Source organism: Hippopotamus amphibius, chromosome 7 (genome assembly GCF_030028045.1).
Source record: "Hippopotamus amphibius kiboko isolate mHipAmp2 chromosome 7, mHipAmp2.hap2, whole genome shotgun sequence".
Taxonomy (NCBI): Eukaryota; Metazoa; Chordata; class Mammalia; order Artiodactyla; family Hippopotamidae; genus Hippopotamus; species Hippopotamus amphibius.
This window is the reverse complement of record NC_080192.1, coordinates 34,055,394-34,072,174: the sequence shown is the minus strand read 5'-3', so window position 1 is coordinate 34,072,174 and position 16,781 is coordinate 34,055,394. Positions and strand designations below refer to the sequence as shown.

Below are 16,781 nucleotides of genomic sequence, written 5' to 3'. Positions count from 1 at the left end.
TAAGAAATAGTTATTCTGTAAAAAGACTTATTACTCATTGATGGTATTGTTATATACACACAAAGTCAATATTTGATTGAATATGGACAGTTCAGCAATCCAAATGGTGCTCTTCAGATAAATGAAAACTTCAAAATGAATCTCTGACTTTTCATCCAGGTACTTGGTATTATTAGATTCCAGTCATTTAAATCCATTAGTATATGCAAGTTCATTTTGATAAATTTTAATTTTGCTTTAAAATTGTACTTTAAATATGCTTAACGTAAAAATATTTCCCAGGCTTCAAAGTTCTTAGAGTGCTTGAATTTTCCCTACTTGATTATAGAATCTGGTCGTAAAAGTTTGCTGTAGTCAATATGGTTAAGAAATATTTTAGGTCCATTCACCTAAGTAAAATTATTCATTTAATATAAATTTTCTACAGCAACATGGTGTGTTAATTATATCAATTATATATGTATATACACATATACATATAAAACATTTCATAAGGAATCAACCTGTGCCACACATAATAATAAATAATGCCATATCCTTTTTGAGCATTGCGTATTACAAACTCACATGATATCACTTTGAAGCAATGTAAGTAAAAAGAAACAAACTAAATAAACTTTTAACAAAAATTGCCTTGTCACTTTACAGAATATCAAAACTTCTGTTCATAATGTACCATCTGAATGTTAAAACATAAATAACTCAGTAAGTCAGCAACTATCCTGAAATGCACAGACTTCATCTTTCACTTACATACCATTGAATCACAGATTTTAGAGTATACAAGATCATTATTGGGAGTTCATTTCTTAAAACTTTCTCTAAGAAACTGAAATAAGGCAATTCTCACTGTAATTTCAATTAGTTGTCAATAAGTGACATTGTTGCAAACACTACTGATCTCTAAATCTGTTCACTAAGTGATGATTTGACAAGCCACTTCAGAAAAATATTTTCTATTAAATAACAGAATGAATATGAATAAATACTACTTGCTGAATTACTGTCATTACTAGTTTATTATGATGCCCATGTAATAAAATGGTAAAGGATGTCAGCTCTGATGCCAGTTTGCCTAGGTTTGTATCCTGACAATTTCCTCATCCTTAAAATGGGAATAATACCTACCATGTAGAGCCATTTTAGGATCAAACATAGCACATTTAGAATAGATTCTGGCTCACAATAAGTGCTTAGTAAATGTTCTTCGTAACTGCCACCCACACATAGCTGTAAAAAAAACTTGAGGTAAGATATTGAAATCTCTAGTGTCTAGTCACATGGGCTAACTAGCTCAGTTTAAAAAAAACATACTCAATAGTTACTTGACTGAAAATCTTGGCATAGCTTATTATCCATAGAAATCTTTTAACTCTCAAAATCTTTGGGTCCTAGGCCCCCATGGCCCTGGGCCAACCACTTACAGTCTTGGTATTTTGAAAGCTCTTTTTCCTGCAGCTTTCTCTCTCTCAAAATCTTCTCACCTTATTTTTTTTTAAATTTATTTATTATTTTCTGGGGGATACACCAAGTTCAATCATCTGTTTTTATACACATATCCCAGTATTCCCTCCCTTCCTTGACTCCCCCCCCTCGAGTCCCCCCCACCCTCCCCATCCCAGTCCTCTAAGGCATCTTCCATACTCGAGTTGGACTCCCTTTGTTATACAACAACTTCCCACTGGCTATCTATTTAACAGTTGGTACTATATATATGTCTGTGCTACTCTCTCGCTTCATCTCAGCTTCCCCTTCACCCCCCGCCCCCCTCAAACCTCGAGTTCTCCAGTCCATTCTCTGCATCTGCATCCTTGTTCTTGTCACTGAGTTCATCAGTACCATTTTTAGATTCCGTATATGTGAGTTAGCATACAATATTTGTCCTTCTCTTTCTGACTTACTTCACTCTGTATGACAGACTCTAGGTCTATCCACCTCATTACATATAGCTCCATCTCACCCCTTTATATAGCTGAGTAATATTCCATTGTATATATATGCCACATCTTCTTTATCCATTCATTTGTTGATGGGCATTTTGGTTGCTTCCATGTCCTGACTATTGTAAATAGTGCTGCAATAAACATTATGGTACATGTTTCTTTGGGGATTATGGTTTTCTTTGGGTATATGCCCAGTAGAGGGATTACTGGATCATATGGTAGTTCTATTTGTAGTTTTTGAAGGAACCTCCAAATGGTTTTCCATAGTGGCTGTACCAACTTACATTCCCACCAACAGTGCAGGAGAGTTCCCTTTTCTCCACACCCTCTCCAACATTTGTGGTTTCCAGACTTTGTGATGATGGCCATTCTGATTGGTGTGAGGTGATACCTCATTGTGGCTTTGACTTGCATTTCTCTGATGATGAGTGATGTTGAGCATCTTTTCATGTGTTTGTTGGCCATCTGTATGTCTTCTTTGTAGAAATGTCTATTTAGGTCTTCTGCCCATTTATGGATTGGGTTATTTGCTTTGTTGGTATTATTAAGCTTCATGAGCTGCTTGTCTGTTTTGGAGGTTAATCCTTTGTCCGTTCTTTGATAGGCAACTATTTTTTCCCATTCTGAGGGTTGCCTTCTAGTCTTGTTTATGGTTTCTTTTGCTGTGCAAAAGCTTTTAAGTTTCATGAGGTCCCATTTCTTTATTCTTGATTTTATTTCCATGATTCTAGGAGGTGGGTCCAAAAGGATCTTGCTTTGATGGATGTCATAGAGTGTTCTGCCTATGTTTTCCTCAAGGAGTTTTATAGTGTCTGGCCTTACATGTAGGTCTTTAATCCATTTGGAGTTTATATTTGTGTATGGTGTTAGGAAGTGTTCTAATTTCTTTCTTTTACATGTTGCTGTCCAATTTTCCCAGCATCACTTATTGAAGAGGCTGTCTTTTTTCCATTGTATATTCTTGCCTCCTTTGTCAAAGATAAGGTGCCCATATGTGTTTGAGCTTACTTCTGATTTCTCTATTCTATTCCATTGATCTTCCTTTCTATTTTTGTGCCAGTACCATACTGTCTTGATCACTATGGCCTTGTAGTATAGTTGGAAGTCAGGAAGCCTGATTTCACCAACTTCATTTTTCCTTCTCAAGATTGCTTTGGCTATTCAGGGTCTTTCGTGTTTCCATACAAATCGTAAGATTTCTTGCTCTAGTTCTGTGAAAAATGCCATTGGTAATTTGATCGGGATTGCATTGAATCTGTAAATTGCTTTGAGTAGTACAGTCATTTTCACTGTGTTGATTCTTCCAATCCAGGAACATGGTATGTCCCTCCATCTGTTTGTGTCGCCTTTGATTTCTTTCATCAATGTCTTAAAGTTTTCTGCATACAGATCTTTTGCCTCCTTAGGCAGGTTTATTCCTAGGTATTTTATTCTTTTGGTTGCAATGGTAAATGGGAGACTTTTCTTAATTTCTCTTTCTGCTCTTCCGTTGTTAGTGTATAGGAATCAAGAGATTTCTGTGCATTAATTTTGTATCCTGCTACTTTACTAAACTCATCAATTAGTGCTAGCAGTTTTCTGGTAGAGTCTTTAGGATTTTCTATGTATAATATCATGCCATCTGCAAAGAGTGACAATTTTACTTCTTCTTTTCCAATTTGGATTCCTTTTATTTCTTTTTCTTCTCTGATTGCTGTGGCTAAAACTTCCAAAACTATGTTGAATGATAATGGTGAGAGTGGACACCCTTGTCTTGTTCCTGTTCTTAGAGGGAATTCTTTCAGTTTTTCCCCATTTAGAACGATGTTGGCTTTTGGTTTCTCATATATGGCTTTTATTATGTTGAGGTAATTTCCTTCTATGCCCATTTTCTTAAGAGCTTTTATCATAAATGGATGTTGAACTTTGTCAAAAGCTTTTTCTGCATCTATTGAGATGATCATATGGTTTTTATCCTTCAATTTGTTGATATGATGTATCACATTGATTGATTTGCGTATATTGAAGAATCCTTGCATCCCAGGGAGAAACCCCACTTGATCATGGTGTATGATCTTTTTGATGTGCTGTTGGATTCTGTTAGCTAGTATTTTGTTGAGGATTTTTGCATCTATATTCATCAGTGATAATGGTCTCTAATTTTCTTTTTTTGTGACATCTTTGCCTGGTTTTGGTATCAGGGTGATGGTGGCCTCGTAGAATGAGTTTGGGAGTGTTCTGCCTTCTGCAATATTTTGGAAGAGTTTGAGAAGGATTGGTGTTAGCTCTTACCTAAATGTTTGATAGAATTCATCCGCGAATGCATCTGGTCCTGGGCTTTTGTGTGTTGGGAGATTTTTAATCACTGCCTCAATTTCTGTACTTGTGATTGGTCTGTTCATAGTTTCTATTTCTTCCTGGTTCAGTCTTGGAAGATTGTATTTTTCTAAGAATTTATCCATTTCTTCCAGGTTATCCAATTTATTGGCATATAGTTGCTTGTAGTAGTCTCTCATGATCTTTTGTATTTCTGTGGTGTCTGTTGTTACTTCTCCTTTTTCATTTCTAATTCTGTTGATTTGCATCTTCTCCCTTTTTTTTCTTGATGAGTCTGGCTAATGGTTTATCAATTTTGTTAATCTTCTCAAAGAACCAGCTTTTAGTTTCATTGATCTTTGCTATGGTTTCCTTCCTTTCTTTTTCATTTATTTCTGCTCTGATCTTTATGATTTCTTTCCTTCTCCTCACTTTGGGGTTTCTTTTTTCTTCTTTCTCTAATTGTTTTAGGTGTAAGGTTAGGTTGTTTATTCGATAATTTTCTTGTTTCTTAAGGTAGGTCTGTATTGCTATAAACTTCCCTCTTAGAACTGCTTTTGCTTCATCCCATAGGTTTTGGGTTGTTGTGTTTTCATTGTCGTTTGTTTCTAGATATTTTTTGATTTCCTCTTTGATTTCTTTAGTGATTTCTTGGTTGTTTAAGAGTGAATTGTTTAGCCTCCATGTGTTTGTATTTTTTACCATTTTTTTCCTGTAATCGATATCTAGTCTCATGGCATTGTGGTCTGAAAAGATGCTTGATATGATTTCAATTTTCTTGAATTTGCCAAGGTTTGATTTGTGACCCAAGATGTGATCTATCCTGGAAAATGTTCCGTGTGCACTTGAGAAGAAGGGGTATTCTGTCATTTTTGGATGGAGTGTCCTATAAATATGAATTAAGTTGAGATGGTCTAATGTGTCATTTAAAGCTTGTGTGTCTTTATTTATTTTCTGTTTGGATGATCTGTCCATTGATGTAAGTGGGGTGTTCAAGTCTCCCACTATTATTGTGTTCCTGTCGATGTCCCCTTTTATAGCTGTTAGCATTTGCCTTATGTATTGAGGTGCTCCTATGTTGGGGGCATAGATATTTACCATTGTGATATGTTCTTCTTGAATGGATCCCTTGATCACTATGTAGTGTCCTTCCTTGTCTCTTGTAATAGTCTTTACTTTCAAGTCTAATTTGTCTGATATGAGGATTGCTACTCCAGCTTTCTTTTGGCTTCCATTTGCATGGAATATCTTTTTCCATCCCTTTACTTTCAGTCTATATGTATCCCTTGGTCTGAAGTGGGTTTCTTGTAGGCAGCATATAGAAGGGTCTTGTTTTTGTATCCATTCAGCCAGTCTGTGTCTTTTGGTTGGAGCATTTAATCCATTTACATTTAAGGTGATTATTGACAGGTATGTTCCAATTACCGTTTTCTTAATTGTTTTGGGTTTGTATTTGTGGGTGTTTTCCTTTTCTTGTGTTTCCTACTTAGAGAAGTTCCTTTAGCACTTGTTGTAAGGCTGGTTTGGTGGTGCTGAATTCTCTGAACTTTTGCTTGTCTGGAAAGCTTTCGATTTCTCCATCAAATCTGAATGAGATTCTTGCTGGGTAGAGTATTCTTGGCTGTAGGTTTCTCTCTTTCAGGACTTTCAGTATGTCCTGCCATTCCCTTCTGGCCTGCAGAGTTTCTGTAGAAAGGTCAGCTGTTATCCTGATGGGTTTTCCCTTATATGTTATTAGTTGCTTTTTTCTTGCTGCTTTTAATAGTTTTTCTTTGTGTTTAATTGTCGTTAGTTTGATAAATATGTGCCTTGGTGTATTTCTCCTTGGGTTCATTCTGTATGGGACTCTCTGTGCTTCTTGGGCTTGATTAATTATTTCCTTTCCCATGTTGGGGAAGTTTTCCACTAGAACCTCTTCAAATATTTGCTCAGACCCTTTCTTTTTTTTCTTCTTCTTCTGGGATGCCTATAATTCGAATGTTGGTACGCTTAATGTTATCACTGAGGTCTCTGAGACTGTCTTCTATTCTTTTTATTCTTTTTTCTTTTTCCTGCTCTGTGGTGTTTACTTCCCCCGTTCTATCTTCCAACTCACTTATTCGTTCTTCTGCCTCAGTCATTCTGCTGGTTATAGCATCTAGAGTATTTTTAATTTCAGTTATTTTGTTATCCATTGCTGTTTGTTTTTCTGAGTTCTTATGAACTGTTTCTTGTACTTTCTCTATTTTGTTATCGAGATTTTGTATCATTTTTACTATCATTACTCTGAATTCTTTTTCCTATTTCCTCCTCATTTATTTGGTCTTGTGGGTTTTTTTTCCTGCTCCTTTGCCTGCATGGTGTTTCTTTGTTTCCTCATGGTTGTCCAGACTTTTGGGGTTGCTTGTCCTGGCGATAGGGGTGTTTATAGAAGACTGTCCAAGCTTCAGACTAATGGCCAAGTATTGGATTAAACAAATACTAAGTCTAGGAAACACATACATGTATAAGAGACACAATTACTGAATCCATTAGGACATAAGGCTCTGGAAAGACCTGACAGAACCCCAGTGTGCTATCAGATATTCAAAGAGAAACCCAAGAGAAATTGACAACTGAAACAGAACAAATCAGAGACAAAGCAAAAGCAAACTAACAAACAAATAACACCTTAAACATACAAACACTAATCCAGGGAGACTTTGTAAGCTAGAATCAAATATAGAAAAGAGCTAGTGTACCCCCAGACAGAATGGAGATTCTCAGAATGAAATCAGACAATTGTACTAAGAACTAAGATAAAGACAAAAACCTAATATTAAATACCAAGGTGGTGCGTCATCTGGAGAATAGAGCAAGGAGTCTGAGCAGATCGATAGTGTTGCTTATAAGTATGTTAAGATAAAATAAACTTAAAATGGCTGGAAGAAAGGGGAACAGAAGAGCATAGTGTGGTTGGAAATATGCAAATAAAAAGAAAGGAATAGAAATGTATAAAAGATAGGGATGAAAGGAAAGTATGAAAGATACATTGTCTGTACTACCAAAAACTTAGCTAGATATAGAAGTATATAAAAAGGCAAAAAAATAAAAATGGAATAAAAAAATCATTTAAAAAATTATGTTATAAAACTTGTAGATCCCTTAGGACTAAGATTGTAATTAATAAAGGAAAAAAAAAAGAAAAAAAAAGAATGAAAAAAAAAGAAAGAGAGAAAAAAAAAAAATCCAGAACTGATCCCAGAATGGACCAGTTCAGTAGGATTGATACTAATATTTCTGTTTCCTTAGAGTCTCAGCTGTAAGTGTCCTACTCGCCTTGGGTTTTTTTGCATTATTCTGTGACCAGCAGAGGTTCCTTTATTGTTTGTCTGTAAGCTTGGTGTGTGGGGAGGGAGAGGGTATGATAGTGGCTCCTTCCCCTGGGAGTGAGTGAGCAGTGGTGCACTGTTGTTTCAGTCGGGCTTGGAGGTGCCTGTTGCAGAGGGATGCCAGTGGCTCAGGTGTAAACAGAAAGTCTTAGAGTTGGGCCTCTCTTGGGTTTTTTGTTTTTTCTTGGCAGCCTCCCTGCTGCCTACGTTCCAATGAGTTTTAATCTAGCCCCGCCCGAGTGCCTGAGGGTGCTTGTTATCCCTGAGCACCTTAGGTGGCCCACAGGGCGTCTCTCCACTACCTGTTGCAGAGGCACTGAAAGAGAGAGAGAGGCTATGTGCACCGCTCCTCCCCCCACCCCCCCCCCCCCACGAGCCTGCAGCATCCAGCCACCATCATGGCCAGGCAGCTCTCAGGGGCAGGCACTCCTCGCCTCGGACCTCTTCCCTCCTGTCCTCTAGGTCGGTCACCTTACTGGCAACAATGTTTCTCACCCTGAACTGGCTCTCCGGTTCCCATGCTCCCACTCCCGGACCATCTGTTCAGCTGTGGATCAACGTCTCGGTCCAGGAACGCTGAGCTGCAGTGCAGACCCTCCGTGTGTTTCTCACTCCCTCCTGTCTGCCACAGCTCCGCTGCTTCACCCTCTTTGAGCCGTCGTAGATGCCTCCCTACCAGTTATGTCGGGATCCTTGTGGTCCTTTCTGGTGTCCGAGGCCGTCTGCTGGTGTTCAGCTGGTTCTCTGTGGGAATTATTGCGTCCTTCAGTGCATTCCCAATGCATCTGTGGAGAGGGATGCATTCCATGTCCCTGTACTTCGTGGCCATCTTTTTTCTCCTTGTCACCTTATTAAAACTAAAATATTTCTTTTAGCTTTGCAATCCAAATCTAGAGAGTAGTTTATGGGCTGCAGCTATAAAACTCTTTCAGCCTTTGAACTTCTCTAGGTATTTCTCTTTCAAATGTTGCTATAATATTTGTAACATATATTCTTTAGACTTAGATACATTCAGGTTTAAAATCCCCATTCCACCATCACACATAAGTTGTGTGACCTTGGGTAAATCATTTAACCTCTAAGAATGAGTTTTTTTATAGTTATGATCTATAAAATGGGAGTATAATGTCTATCTCATAGAGTTTTAGTGAGGAATACACAAGTAAAAATATATGTAAAGTATGTGATATATTGCCTAGCAATAAGTAAGGGCTTAAAGTATAGTCCTTGTTGTTTGCATTGTTTGCTACTGTTGTATGTCTTATGTTACTGTTGCATTACTTTAAATAACTTCAGGGTAGAGTTGTCTTCCTTTTCTGTGTGTCAAATAATACCAGAACCAGTGTACTTTCAGCATGCCATCCATCTCAAGCAATACTGTCTTTTCTTAGAGAATTTCCTAAATTTTTGCCTTTTTCCTTTTAGGTCTTATTGCTCTCTTACAAGAGGCCAAGGGAATCTTCTGCTACCTAGCTTTCTAATCTATTTTACGACTTGAAAAGAGATGAAAGAGGTCCCATTCTTATTTAAAAATGTGCTATTTATAAAGTGACTATGCCAAGAAATTTCCTCATTTAGACAATATTTAGATAAAAATATTTGATTTCCTTAAATGGTTTTGGTTTTCTCAATTAGTGTTCCCATTTAATACTTAAAATAAAGGTTGCATTACAATAATAATAACTTTATTGCTCTAGCAATTTATAACTTAACCAATTTCTTTTAATTTTCTTTTCTTATTTATAATGATTATTTTTCTTTGATAGCTAATATAAATGAGACTTAGAGAGTTTATTTAATTTGACTTCGACACACGCAAAAAAAAACTTAGCAAGGGAAAGCAGCAACTTGAACCCATCTTTTCTTATTCCAAACTCAGTGCTATGTTGTCTTCTGTTCTTCCTTGGGCTAAAATATATAGTTTAGTAAGAATAGAACATAATTGATATAGTTCCTCTCATTCATTTATTCATTCATTCAAGAGCCATTTATTGATGGATCATTGCTCATTATATACCTAGTTTAGGTTTCCAGTTGCTTTTTTCTCATCATCTCTGCAGTTTCCAGGGCATACTCCATTTTTAAAGTTAGCCAGGGATTGAGAATCCACAATACCTCTGTATGAGTGCATACTCAGCCCAAAACCAGCTTCTTCTTTGAGTATGTCTAAATTCTCATGAAATGTAAGCCGTTTTAATATGGTACTGAATTTTCTGAATATGAAAAAAAATATTTTTCAGAAGTAAAGCCGCTAATGTTGTTGGAATGAAGAAGGCTTCTTGGAGGCAATATACTTGATCTGTACCTAGAATGACATTTGGGATTTAAGCAAGGAAAACAGTGGAAATAAAGCCATCTAAACAAAGGCAAAGGGTGAAATATGAATATATATTTGTGAAACTTTGAGGACTCTGTCTGGACCAGAGATTCCACATACTGAAGTAATGTAAAGTAAGGTTGCATTAAAAATGAAGCCTAGTTTCTGGTAAGTTTGAAAGTACAGTGGAGGAATTGGACTTTCCTACTGATAATGAGTAACTAACAAAGATTTCTGAAAATACCTTAGTGTTTTAGAAAGCCTAAGATCAGTTGAAGAAAGGCATTCTGAGTCAATCCTAACATTATACAATGCCTCCAATATATAGACAAAGTAATTTTACAGCTCTTATCAAAAAATATTAATTCGATTATCAAAAGTACAAAGTGAAACAAAACAAAACAAACAGAATAACAAAAAAGTACAAAGTGAAATATATAGTTTACTAGATGTCAATACTCTATAATATGTGAGATTGAGAGACTAAAGGTGGTAGCTAAAGCAAAAGTAGATTTCAAGGGTGAAAAACTTTATTCCATATTTACTAATTACATTCCATTAACATAATTTAAAACTTACAAGTCAAGAATTATTAGCATGTTATTTATTCATGTATGTCTCTGTATATATGTACATATATATGGTATCTAATTTGTACATAGCGCAGTATATGCACATAATATGCATTTATAATCCCTCACTGAGTAAACCTAAGACTTAAATAGTGTTCCATATATCTGTGGGTCATTATACAAACCACATCATGCGTACATAGTGGGTGGAAGCAATTGCGTGCCTACAATAAGCAAAGCTCTATACAGATCGTTAAGCAAGTACAAAGATGGAGAGGTACAAATTAGAATAGCCACTACAGTGTTGAAGGAGAAAAACAAAGTTGGAAGACCAGCACATCCACTTCAATACTTACCATAAAGGGAAAAGCAAATTAAAATTAGATACCACCATACATCTGTTAGAATGGCCAAAATCTAGAACACTGACAAAGTCAAATGCCAGCAAAGATGAGGAGCAGAAAGATCTTGCGTTCGTTGCTAGCGGAAATGCAAAATGGTGTAGCCACTTTGGAGGACAGTCTGGAACTCTCTTCCAAAACTGAACATACTCTTACCATATGATCCAGCAGTTTTGCTCCTTGGCGTTTACTCAAAGGAGTTGAAAGCTTGCATCCACACAAAAACCTACACATGGGGCTTCCTAGGTGGCGCAGTGGTTAAGAGTCCACCTGCCAATGCAGGGGACACGGGTTCGATCCCTGCTCCAGGAAGATCCCACATGCCGCGGAGCAACTAGGCCCATGCGCTACAACTATTGAGCCTGTGCTTTAAAGCCCATGAGCCACAACTATTGAGCCCATGTGCTGCAGCTACTGAGGCCCACTCACCTAGAGCCCATGCTCTGCAACAGGAGAAGCCACAGCAATGAGGAGCCCGTGTGCCACAACAAGGAGTAGCCCCCACTCACTGCAACTAAAAAGAAAGCCCGTGCACAGCAGAAAAGACCCAACACAGCCAATAAAATAAATAAATAAATTAAAAAAAAAAACCTACACATGGATGTTTATAGCAGCATTATTCATAATTGCCAAAATTAGGAAGCAACCAAGATGTCCTTTAGTGGGTGAATGACTAAATAATCTGTAGTACATCCAGATAATGGAATATTGCTCAGTGCTAAAAATAAATGAGCTACCAAGGCATGGGAAGACATGGAGGAATCTTAAACGCATATTAATAAGTATAAAAAGTCAACCTGAAAAGGCTACATACTGTATGATTCCAGCTATGTGACATTCTTGAAAAGGTAAAATTATGGAAACAGTAAAAATATCAAAGGTTGTAGGGGCTTAGGTGGAAGATGAATAGATTGAGCATAGAGGATTTTTAGGGCAGCAAAAATAATCTGTATAATACCATAATGATGGATACATGCCATTCATTGTACATTTTTCTAGAGCCATAGAATGTACAAAACCAAAAGCCAAGAGTGAACTGTAATGTAAATTATGGACTTTGGGTGATTATATTTTGTCAATTTAATTTCATCGGTTGTAACAAAGGTCCTCTCTGGTGGGGATGTTGATAATGAAAGAGGCTATGCATGTGTGGGGCAGGAGGTATAAGGGAAATCTCTGTACCTTCCTCTCAATTTTTCTGTGAACCTGAAATTGCTCTAAAAAAAATAAAGTCTTAATAAAAATGAGGGGGGAAGAAAGAAAAGAAAAGCTCGGAAGGGTGTTCCTTGTCAGCTATTGCCTGAGATTTACTTTGGAATAAGTGGGATTTAGCTTTTAATTTTATAAATAAATCACCCAGAGCTAAGAAGGCAGAAAGTTGTAGAGCTGAGACTCAAATCTGGGCCTTCTGATTCCTAGTGTAAATATATCAATTGCTTCCCATCCAACTTGTCTGCATCATAAATGTTTTGCTTCTATCTATCTAAATGTAAAGATGGAACAAAAATATACTATTATAAATTATGATTTTTTTTAAGTACAAAGAGGAATTGTATATGCTTAGCACAAAGAAAGCACTTAAGAGAATAAATGAATTTATCAGCCATTGTTGCTTTTCTCCCATATCATATCTTCATATTACCTTATTTTTCAATGGCTATTGTCTTCTCCAGAACAAGGGAAAACATTTCCATTAACATTTTACAGCCTTCTCTCTAAACTGCTCATATGAGATTTATACTAGTAAACGGTTGCAGATTTTAAAGAAAGGTTATGTGTAATATGTTATAAATAGCATGCTATTATGGAATTCAGTCAACATGAAGGGGGAATTTTGAAGGACTTAGCCTCTATCAGGGAGGAAAATCTAAGCACTTTCTTTCAGATTACATTGGCCACAACAGCATGGTACTAATTTTCTATGTTTCTGGTTTATTCTCCTTCTCTCCTGCTAGTGTGTGTGTTCTAGGAGGGCAGGGAATTTAATGAAGTATCCTTGGTATCTAGACTAACTCTCTGGCGTATGGTAGGCCCTTTGATGTATATTTGATGAATGAATTAATGGATGAATGAATGAATATGGCCATCCATTAGCTGCATTAGAGCGAGAAAAGAGAATATCTGAAATTTTTTTCATGTTCCATAGTGGGAGGCAGGCTGTACTGACAAAGAAGATTTTTACTGTTTGGTAGACATTCAAGTATCTGCCAAGGCTTCTAAGAGCACCTGACATGTTCAAAATTCTGGTACCATTATCATTAAAGAGTACAATTTGCCTAAATGGTAAGGATTTCCTTCTGGGTGAGTCTTTCATACAGCCTAGCTCATTAGCTACAAGTTCCCATGGGTCTAGGCTACATGAAGCCAATCCTGTCATTTGTTCATTCAAAAATATGTATGGAGTGCTCCTTGAAGGCCATTGCATCATACAGGGGAAAGAGTGCTGGGCCACACCAGCATAATTCTGGCCTTCATGGAGTTGTAATCTACATAAACATCTACTGTGACAGTCTGGGTCCAATCAGGAGATAGTTATTGTAAAGTAGGTTAAATAGGGAAAGTTTTAAGTATTATTTATGCTAAAGGAACAAATATAAAATATAAGGAATGGTATATCCTAGGGCTGAGGAAGAGCACCCAAGGAAGATAAACGTGGACGTTCGGACTTCATTGGAGAAGGTATGGCTTGGGCACTGAATAGCAGAGAAGTTCTTGGTTTAGCCACACCAAGGCTGCTTTGGGGTTCCTGGGCAACTCTCTGGAGCAAAGGAGGGGGATGGTGGTGAGCGGTGGATAGCGTAGGCATGCAGTGAGAGTGGACTTGATGAGGGCAGAAGGTGTGCAGGCTTTGATTGCCCCGTGGAGAGGAGAGCACACAGGTTATGCCTGGGTGGGAGCTGCAAGGGGCCTATGGCTCAGGCTGGCTGTATCAGAGGGCCTCAGACCCACAAGGCCAACCCCACCACCTCCATCTGTGCTAGAAATTGCAAAGTCTCTTCCTCCGGCGGTGACCCTTCCATACCCTCTACTGAGAAGGCTTCATGTTTTTCTCACTTTAAAGGAGAAATGCTTAAAGCAATTGTTTTATCACAAAACATGTAATGAAGGGCGTATTCATCGCTGAGGCACTACACTGATACCTGACATAAGTGGGTGCTCCCTATTCTCCGAATACAGTCACTTATATATATGCATATGAATTATCAGGATAGGTATGAAAAATCCTTGTAAATTGTTCTCCAAAAGAGATGCACAACGTGGACCAAATTAAGGTCTAGTTTTATTTTACTGGGGGCATCTTAGGCCAAAAAAGCATTTTTAATTGAGAAAAATTGCAAATATTTTTTACAATTGAGAAAAACTAAGGTGAAGTATAAGAAAACCTCAAATTGCTAAGATAATGTTGTTCCATCATTCTTTTCCTCTTTCTTCTAAGTTTTAGAAACTATTGATACTTCCAGCCTATAACACGTCATTAACTAGGGAAAGCAATTAACTAGGGAACGACTTTAATAAAGTATAGCGTATCCCTCACTAAATTGGAATTATGAAGCACAGAGGTGAGAGGTGATTGACGTGTCCATTGCATTTTTAAACACATTTTTAAACACTGAGAGACAGTGTGGTATTGGTAAGAGGATGTGTTAAGAGATTGAGAAATCAATTTCTAGTCCTGCGTCAGCTTCTCACCAGCTTGCTTGTGACCTTAGGTTTGGTAGGAAAAGGCACTCTGGAATAATGGAAAGAAATTTGGAGTAGGCCAGATTTGAATTTGAATCCTATTTCTTACACATATGTTTTTGTGAGCTTAGATGAGATACTTCAGGTTTCGTTTATTCATTTAGAAAATATCCTGGGACTTCCCTGGTGGTCCAGTGGTTAAGACTCCACGCTCCCAATGCAGGGGGCCCAGGTTCAATCTTTGGTTAGGCAACTAGATCCCGCATGCTGCAACTAAGACCAAAGCAGCCAAATAAATAAATACATATTTAAAATATATATACATATACTCCTGAAAATTAGATGAGTATATAAATATATATTTTGTGTTCATGTGGGAAAAGGGAGAGAAAAACAAACATAAATGAGATCCAAGAATTCTTATAGTTTTAAAATTCCATAATTCTGCAATTAAAACAATAAAACTTTGTACATGACAGTTTTCCAATTAAAAGGCAACAGAAGCTATTATTTCTGATGTTTTATTGTATGAAAATCATGTTTGTAACTGAAAATTTTCTCCATGCCAGAATACTTCTAAATGACCCTGATTTCAATCATTGCTTAAATTATCTCTAATTACTTTAGCTAAGCACAGTCAACTGAGATGGGGGATAAATCTTTCTTTTAAATGTTTTCCAAATAAAGATCAGAAAATTCCATCATCCATGAGAAATGGTAGCTATTTCATAAAATCAAGTTGAGTTTAAAAAATCTAGGAGTGATTCTAAAACTCAATATGCTTACTAAAATAATTTGGCTTAAGAATATTCTATGGTAAATACTTAGTAGTTGATATCAATGTCTCAATACATTTTTTTAAAAAGAGAAAAAAATTTCCCATTGAGAACCCAGTCAACATTACACAGGGTGGTATTTTGAAATTATCTTTAGCTTAATATTTAGCTAGATAGTTACTTTTCAGAAAGAAGTTGCTTGTAAATTTTAAAGTAAATAGGGAACCAACTATAGACCTACAGGTAGGAGGTAATTTAATAAATAGGTTATCCTGAATGTAATTAGTAAAGTCTATGAAATTTTGTACAAATATAAATTGTTATTACAGAAAAAACAAAGAAATAACATGTTAGGCAGCTATCCTCATTAAAAGAAATTTCAATTTTTCAACTTATAGAACTGTGTGAAGGGTGGCCTTGTTTTTAAATCTGGTTATTCTCATGCAGAATATTAATTAGAGAACCAGGCCCACAGTCTCTCCTGAAGAAAGCAGTGTATGTTTTGAAAATTCTAGTGTATTTATGGGCAAAAACCAGAAGGAAAGAGAGGATTTCTCTTTTTTTTTAGGGGTTCTCTTTTGAAAATAAGGCTAATAACATTAATAATACTTTAAATCCACCCTGAATGAATTGTATCTATGAAGTTTTTTATGGCTGTTTTAATTAATGAACACATATATATATTATACATTAGGCATGATTCTGTCTCTAATAGAGATGATTTCAAATTCAATTAAATATCAAAATTCTAAACTTTTTAAAAGTACGTCTTATAATTAATATAGCAAATATTACAAGTTTTTTTAAAAAGTAGGGCTTAAATTTATTTTCAAAGATTAAAAATTTTATTATTTTGGTCTTTCAAAAACATGAACAATATATCTTATATGAAATAGCTTTGGTTTTTCTCTCTGAAAGTATTAATAATAAATTCCATCCAAAGCAAAGATGTGATAATGAATTGCAATGTTAATTTTTAACGTGGGAAGACCCACATCTGTGGTCATGAGCCGTCTCTCTTCACTCCTACAGTAAGGAAACTTGATTGGGTGAATATAGTTGCAAATACAGTTATAAATGACTTTATTTTAATTTATGTATATAATACTGGTTACTGATGCTTCACTGGTGAATTTACCTCCCCATTTTATCATCTTGCTGCTCTCCAAGTCTTCTGCCAACCTACTCCTCACCTGAATCTCCTTTGAAGTTTCCCTTTTTTCAAGGCTCCAACATCTTTACCTAGCATTTTGACCATTTTGCAGCTCTGCTACTTCCAACTGATTCCCTACATTCCATAACTTATATTTACAAATCAATTATTTCCTCACTGGATGTATGTTTTACATTTAACTTAATTTTCTGTCACATAGAATGGTCAAAAGGTGAGTGAAAGTTATGTTTAATTATGTCCTTCCATATTTTTTAGTATAGACTGAAACTATA

General features: G+C 36.4%; 1 protein-coding gene across 1 annotated transcript in view; it reads left to right on the top strand.

Moving 5' to 3' along the window:
• The window catches only part of LRRIQ1 (leucine rich repeats and IQ motif containing 1), a 201,709-nt gene that overhangs the window by 176,453 nt on the left and 8,475 nt on the right, over positions 1–16,781 (top strand). The window lies entirely within an intron of this gene.